The sequence below is a fragment of the Myzus persicae genome, unplaced genomic scaffold (assembly GCF_001856785.1).
Source record: "Myzus persicae strain clone G006 unplaced genomic scaffold, MPER_G0061.0, whole genome shotgun sequence".
Classification (NCBI taxonomy): domain Eukaryota; kingdom Metazoa; phylum Arthropoda; class Insecta; order Hemiptera; family Aphididae; genus Myzus; species Myzus persicae.
In genome coordinates, this window is record NW_019103889.1 from 377,060 (window position 1) to 385,889 (window position 8,830).

The 8,830-nt window shown below is 33.4% G+C and overlaps 1 protein-coding gene across 1 annotated transcript in view; it reads left to right on the forward strand.

Annotated features, from left to right (window-relative positions):
- Positions 1–8,830, forward strand: part of LOC111035931 (zwei Ig domain protein zig-8-like) — a 406,793-nt gene that overhangs the window by 357,239 nt on the left and 40,724 nt on the right. The window lies entirely within an intron of this gene.

Consider the following 8,830-nt stretch of genomic DNA (forward strand, 5'->3'; position numbering starts at 1 on the left):
TGAGAGATAGATTTAGTCAATTGTTAATACCACAAATACTGACAGTAATATGTTTTATAACTAAAATTATTAAAAATTATGAACTGTGATATTGTAAACTATTATGTATTTATATTCCATGACGAAGCCAATGAACCACCAATACAATAGACAATAATCAAAATAATACAATAATCATTTATGCCTATAAAATAAAATCAGTTTTCAGTTAATCGATTTAAAATATTCTGATTTTTTTAAATCTTATTCTTTGTTGTCAGTTTAAATAGATTCGATTATCGTGAATCCCATTCGCGAAAATGTCTTAAAATTATAAAGGTACGAAGCCTCTAATATTATTAGTACCTTATATTATGAATATTTCCTACAATTTGTGTGCAATAAATCTCGAATCCTTATTATTACCAACACGATTACAGCGTAAAAATATCATCATTGGTCGTTTATACAGTTTAAAATAATAATATCATCGAGAACCAGCGATTTCGAGGCTGCTGGCGGGCCGGAGACGTCGTAACACGTCACAGTTATAACGTTTCCGGGCCTAAGACGTCGTCGTCGACGATTCCTCATAATATTTCCCGTCTCGAACCGATGTCCGCCAAGTCGTCCTTAATTTTCCGGGCCAGCGAAAACCGTAATACACACACACACACACACACACACACACACACACATTCATATAAAATAATAATATATTATTATAACGACGCATATCTAGGGGGTTGTGTGCGCGACCGTTCGTGTGCGAACGATGTAATAATGTTACGAGTATTAAGGTGCGAACGTGCGCGCATGTGTGAAAAACTCACACATCCGGCGCCGGCGGGAGGTGGTGTGGGCGCAATCGAACGGGTGCGAATGATCGAGTGGCTTCGCCGGGCTCCGTTCGTATGACCCGTCGGGATCCCTCAGCTGCCGCCACCCCCCTGCACCGCTGCTATACCGAATATATTAACCTCTTCGCTGCCCGCCCCAACCTTTCCCCGTCCATCACACACCCGCGCCACACGGTCACAAGACGGATCGGGAAAGCGCACACACGCGCACGCGGGCGCCCTTGGGTGCGTGGAGCGAAAAAAAAGAAGATATTACGTGTGACACAAATCCTGACACATGCGTTTTCTTACGCATTTGTCAACAGTTATTTATACCCGAGGCGACGACGACGACCGTTTCCCGAGCCGGTGCAGCACAGTAACTGGCGGCGGTGGCGGCGTCTGTGGATGACGACGGCGGCGGCGAACGGGGGAGGAGAGTGAGAATGAAAGAATTTCACTTACACGGTTTTTTTTTTTTTCGAGTCCGTATATATTGTCGATGGGGTAAAGGGTGGCTCATAAATAACTCGAAAAATGTCTTCAGACGTCGGGTCCAAAAAAAAAAAATAATAATAATAATAATAAATGAACGACGGGGGAACGTCGTCGGGCGTCTTGCCACCGCTAGAACTACCCGTCCTACCTGCAGCAGTACATAAGTTTTCATGTGTGGATATATACACAAGTATATGGAGGTCGTATTGTATACATATTCGCTAATACTATATATATATATATATATACATTTCACATATCTATTATTGTTATTGTTATTATAATATAATACATGTGCGCGTATTTGTTTTTCGATAACTCCTCGACGGCGGCGGTGCACGCGGAAAAATAAATCATACGCGTTTTTACACGTTCGCTGCCGAATAATATTATATTATTATACCGTCAAGGGTGCAGAAAAATGAAAGAGACGGAAAAAAGTTTCTCTTACCGTTCTACTCAAAAGTCCGAACATGACCTAAAATGCGCGCATTGTTAAGTGAATATTATTATTATTGTTGTTGTTGTTGTTGTTGTACACGGAAAGCTCGCCGGACCCGCCGCAGTGCCCAGTACGCTGTTAATGCTTACCAGTCGTCGTCATCATCGCCATCGCAGTGTTGTGCTCGTAGCCACGGGAGATTACGCGCGTTCCGTTTAAATAAAACCTTTTATGAATGCTTGAGAGACTGTACGACCACGTCAGACCGCATTTTGAAGCGCGTCGAAAAGCAAAAAAAAAAAAAGAATGTAATTTTAATACCGGATTTTATAATTACGCGTTTTCCTTCCAGAAATAATTACTCATCAGAATCGAAACCCTGCACGTGATTGTCAATGAAACCTTTCTGAACGTTTTTAAATTTTTTTTCGAAAATCCTTTGTACGGCCTTTACTCTAGAACCTGTAAATCGTATCACGGAAGACCGAGTACAATTACTTTTTTTTTTACGTTAAATGGATGAGAGCGAAAAGACTTTTATTACCTAGCGTTTGTATCCCAAATCTGTCGTCCCCAATTTATGTTCAGTTGCGTGCCTAGTTACTATTTTATAATCAATACGGCCATGTAAACTAAAGATTTTAAATCAATGACCCAACCTCAATAATAAATGACCTAATAGCAGCATAATATAGTATGTATGAATATCAGATACTATATAAATTCATACAGTATGTGCTACTCGGGTGCAACATAATATAAATATTTTTGAAAAAATTGTACTTATTAATTGTGTATGTCAGTTTTTGGTTTGTGATCTATTTTTATAATCATAATAGTATAAGAATTTGTTTGTTTTTGCATAATATTGTTATTGACATTATTATTATATTGATCGTGAACCTATTAATTGAGAAATAAGAAAATATACAAAAATGTTGAAACTTTTACCAAAAGAAAAAAAATATTTTTAAATAGGTATAATATCAAGTTATTTCGTACTTGTGTGAGTATCGTTTATCATTTTCGTAACTAAACAATTTTAATATATTATACATATCATTAACCTACAATTCAACTATAAATAATATTGTCCTGTCAAAGTTAATAACAACGTGAATTGAGATTGAAATGTAATCCAGAATATTTTTAAATATTTATGTGTTTTTAAGAATTTAAAATATTTTTAGATAATGTGTTTCATTTACTAAATAATGTCTGTGGAGCAAAAGATAAAATGCATTCGCTATAACTACCCTTGAATTATATATAAAAAGACACATTTTAAAACAATAAATATGACGATTGCTTGCGACAGAGATTAGTATAACATTTTATTATTATTATTATTATTAAGTCATATTGTTCTGTCTTGATCAGAAAGTGTCAGACACTGGAGAACAATAGGTCGTATAATGTGTTTATCGTTTCTAATATGTCCACCGAGAGGGTAAAGCAAAATATGGATAATAATGTGTGGTTTGAAATGGAAAAAAATAAAATAAGATGGAGAAAAATGCTCGGGATAAAGGTTCCTCGGCACGCCCTAAATCATATCTATGGGATGTGAAGTAAGTATTTCGGTGGGACCTTAAAAAAAAGGTATGTTTTATTTTTCTCCACGGATGACATTTTGCTAGCGGGCTGGTCGGCAGCGTAAGAGCCAATGCATTTGGACGACAAAAAGATACCTCGCAAGGGTTGTTTGCCCTCCATGTTAAGGAGGGGGTAACATAGTGGAACGGGCTCAAGGGAAACATTGAAAATGAAATTCATATAATGTATAGGATTATAATTTAAGACATTTAATATACGAACCTGAGAAAGGCGCAATAAAGTTTTCAGAGTTCGTCACCAAAAATAGAAAATATTATTTTCTATTTGCATTCGTTCAAAAGTAATACAAATAATTTATGTTCTACTCCATATTCTTTATAAAATATATACCTACAAATCCTCAATAAAATTCGCTACAATCTGTCAATTTTCACGAAAGATTTCGAATAAAATAACTAATTTAAGTCACTCAACATTTTTAGTGATTTCCGGCTTTATTTTATGTGAAACTCCTTTGATTGGGGGTACAACGCCGAAAAATTTGTAACGAAATGGTTGGTATTACCAATAAAATGTGAAAAATAATTTAATTTTTCTCAAAATGGTCACTCTAAACATTGTTATAATTTAAAAAACATGACGACCAACTCTTCGACCTGAGCGAGTGAGTGTAAAGGAATTCCAGGTGAAGGTCGTCTTGTGTGAAGTACTGTTCCTGCTACAGTAGTATATGGCATTACGTGTTTATTTATTTATTATATTTAGTCACTAAAATCATCGAGATTTATTTTTATTTTTAAAATAACAAGTTACTATCTGCACACACAGACACATTTTTTCAGTTATTTTTTATGTCAATAATCTTATGAAAATTTTAATTACACAAGAAAGACGGTTAATTTCGTTTTTCATCCCGAAATATAATATATTATTGGCTCATTTAAAAGGATTTCTATTGGACTCTAAAAAAAATGTTCAATTCAAATTTTAAATTAAGTCAATTGCTTTTTACACAATATTAATTTCGAAATTGTATTTCAGCTACTACACACTCCGTGATATACTATACTATGTATTTTAATTAAACTTCAAATACATTTAAACTTTAGTTTTATATTGGTTTTTCTGAGCCAAACGTTTATATATTTAAAACGAAACATTTTCCAAACCTCGTATTGCGATATAGATTAAGCTTAAAGTCGATTTGTTTTCAAGATTTTTTTCTTAAAAATAGCATTGCATGTCTCTCTACGAAGACAAATATTTTGCTTTAACGAACATGTATAAATTATATGCACGTCGAATAAACAAAAAAACGACCATAAATAAAATTGCATTCGTTGTAATAATACAATATTTCAATAGGAGATATTTTTGTTTATAAAACTGATGGGTGACATTTTTTTTTTTTTTTTGCTTTTCACTCGCATTACACACTCGACACAAGCGCGTTTTACAAAATATAATATAACCAATATCTTGGCAGAAAATTTTGAAACGTTTATTCGAACACGAAAAATGTGTATGACATTTTCTTTTAAACGTTGAACTTTTGATAACGTTGTATATTAACATGAGTTGAATACTTTTCGTTTTTTTAAGATGCGAAAAGAAAATATACCCACCTACATATTATTATTATACGATATGGTATCCATTATTGTTTACTGCAGTGTGTATACTTAGTGAGACGTGTTCATACTTCCATAGTAAGACTGTTTCAAAAAATGTCACCCCCCCCCTCCCTCCCACTAAAATGCCGCCCTAGGCTGGTGCCAATCTCGCATATACCCGGCCCCGAGTTTATTGTGTGAATCGAAATAATGATAAAACGAAATAATAAATACTGCCGCATAAAAAATAAGATGTTGATTTATCGCAAACAATACCTATGTAAATAATATCGTAGGCGTCGTGTAGGTACCTACATTATATCGAGTGCACGAGAACAATATTTCTCAACAGTTTCGCGGGGCCCGAAAACGATTCGCCGCGTTATTATGAATTTTATGGAGGCGAGTACGTGGCGGATTTATGGGCAACAATTATTCGCGCACAAGACAAACGGCCGTTCACTTCAACGCATAAATGTAAATGTGGGATTTTCGCACTGCCTCGGCGGCGTCAGCGGTGGTGGTGGCGGTGTTGGACAAACACTGGCGAATTGCTAGATTTTTTTTTTGTTTACGTTTTTTATTTTTTTTTATTTTTTTTTAAAAACAGTCTCAGTAAGTCTTAAAAAAAACAGTGCGGGTCACCTGACAACGTGTACGACCGCACCGTTTATCAATACCTATAGTGGTGGTACTATCGTCCCGACACATCGGCTTCCGCGGTATAAATCTAAACGCGACGGATTTGCGGAATCCTCGACGCCGCCCGTCCGCGGCCGCCTACTGTTTTATATATTATTATTCGTTCTTGATGTTCTTCTCTCGGCGTTTGGCGTTTTGATTATTCTAGTGCCCCCGTGGAAGCATACCACCAACGACGACGTCGTGTTGACGAATATTCGCAGCCGATCGTGAGAATAAAAAACGGAATAATACGGTTGAAAAATAAAACAATCGACGGTTTCCGTTCTGAGAAAATTCGTTACCGTCTACACGAGTTCGGTAGCGAGGGGTTGGAGCGATGGGGATGGGCCTTATCTTCACTAAGTATTTCTTTTTTTTTATCGTACACACCGCCACTTTCGTCGAAAATCGTATTATCTATATTCGCCTGCGAGTCTGCCGCGCGTACCTATAGAACAATTCTCTGTACTCTTGCGAAATGAGTTTTAAATTATAATCAACTAAATTTCGTATTTTACGCCGTCTTTACAGTATGTATTATTTAATACATCGCTTCGAATCGCTCACGAGTATAATAATTATATTGTTAACGAAATTCAATCCCTCGTTTGCGCTCGTGAGACGCATTTACGGCACAACATTAATAGATAATAAGATTATTAACGGCGTTCATCGCACAATATTTAAAAATTAAAAAACGGCCAAAAAAACAATAAAAAATTACCTATATTATCGGCGAGATATCTATTCACTGAAATGAGTTAAAATAATATCTTTCTACTTATTATAAGATCGTATTATATATAGATTGAAAAATCGATTATTGCCATTATAAATAAGTCGCACGATGAGTACAATATGATGGGTATTGTTATACATTAGCCGGACGCCCTTAGTATTAATCACACCCCTTAAACCCAGTTATTTGTATTATAATATATCTTGGTGGATATCGGTCAAGTCCACTAAAAATTCATAACAATATTAAACCATGACATAAGTATTCCAACATAATAATATTACATATTATTATCATTATATTCCGACATTTCATAACAGCCCATTTTATTCAATATCCGTTCTACATATAACATGTTCACATTAAAATATTTATAAATCTAATTATATCTACAAATGTATTATTTATGAGTTGACTCGGTGAAAAACGAAAAAAAAAACAAAACAATAATATTTTACATAAACTAATTGCCGATATGGCTGGAAAATTTGAATAAAAATACCAAAACGTTCGCTTAATCTGATGCCATCGATTATGATTAAAATGCTGCGGATTGAATTGCGGCTATTTTATAAAAATAACGTCGGGACATTAATGTGAAGAGTTTGGAAGCGTATATTTTGACAACAAAACTAGGGTGGTATTAATAAAGTGATCAATTATATTGTCCATTTAAACCTCGACAGTATCAAAATTCATTATCAGAAATTTTGTTTACAAATGCGGTACAATTTATAATTTATATATATAATATTATGTATATTTGCATATTGTTCGGATTCCATTACAACAGAATTACATGCTAGTATAAATGCTGGATTATTTAACGCAATGTTTCACCCTACACGTGTTCAAATTATAGAGGATGAGATACGAAAATATAAAAAATGTAAATACATATAAACAACGAAATGTATTTAATTTTAAATTTAGTACTTGTAAATATTTTATAACCAAATAAGCAGTATCTAATGTCTACATTATTCCCAAAATTAATAAAAAACACAGACTCACACCCACTTCTGCTATCTAAGTCATACTATGTATGTATAATGTACCTATATGTACTATAAGAGTATATTAAAATGATGTGAAATATATAATGTGAATTTTAAAAAGTATACTTTTTTTCTAAAAATTAACATTTTTATGAGATACTACTCAACAATTTATGATTAATGAATATTTTATTTCCTAAAAACCCATACAATTAATACACAGCATTTATTTGCCACATAAATATTACACTTTTGGGTACCTACAATTTTAATATGTTCATAATTAAATCCAAAATATACCTATCCACCTGATTCAAAATTTTAAAATATTTTTGGACGGTAATAACTCAATTATGTTCTTGATTTTAATAATTTTATGAAAAAAAAACGAAATGTTTCAATAACAACAATTTAATCTGATTTAAGTGCATTGATTCAATATTTTCCCATTTCGAATACAAGATAATAATATCTTGTAATTGAAATTTTCATCTCCAAGAGTAAACTATTATTTCTCAGACAATCTACATACACTCAGTTTAGATGGGTACAATTTTTAATTTTAAGTATCCTATTAATTTATGTTTATTTTTTGTAAATTAAAATATATACACTAAATATTGTCTGTGCAATCGTAAATTATTTTATTTGATCACGTTGTTTTTTTTTTTTTTGTAACTATGATTATATCATTAATTAGAAATACAAGTTTACAACAAGAACAATAGTTTCTCGAACTACTTTATGGAGTACTTAAGAAATTCGTATTCATAATTCATCTACGATCGATCCTATTTGAGTGAAAAAAAAAACACTGATCAACAACAAATTACGGCACATGTTCGTTGTTTATGCTCATAATATTTACACACAAAAAATAATAATCTAGTTCAATACATCCGGTCGAGCTTTTTCAGTCTAAAGTTTAGCGGTACAGCAACAAGACATAATACTACCTAATGTATCTGTGGTTTTTTCCTGTAGCTGTGTTTTGCTTAACTCGTAAAATGAACTACCACATGAATGAAACAGTATGTTGGCAATGCATAAATAACCACGTTTTAAACTCTGAGGCAAATCTTTGACTCCCGAGAAATATTTTAGAACATCATTGTTTATCGATTTGTCAGGAAAAATGTTTAAAAGTAATAGTTTTAGAAAATATTTGTGAAAAAAAATGTTAAGTCCTAATGGATTACATACAAGCCGTATAATCGCAATATTTTATTATTATCATAGAATACGTGGTGTAGTAACCTAAATTGGAATGTCCTCACGAACGACACGAATTCCTAAGGTAGGTATCCAAAATTTGACGAATTGATGGCATACGCGCGCTGTGTGTTTCTTGAGACTTACAATGGAGTACCTAAGAGTTTTGTTTTAAACGTACCTCAACATAACGTAATAATATGAAAATACTCAAGACCCTGTGACGAATAATGAATAGTGTACCCATTCTAAGGACAAAAACACACCTG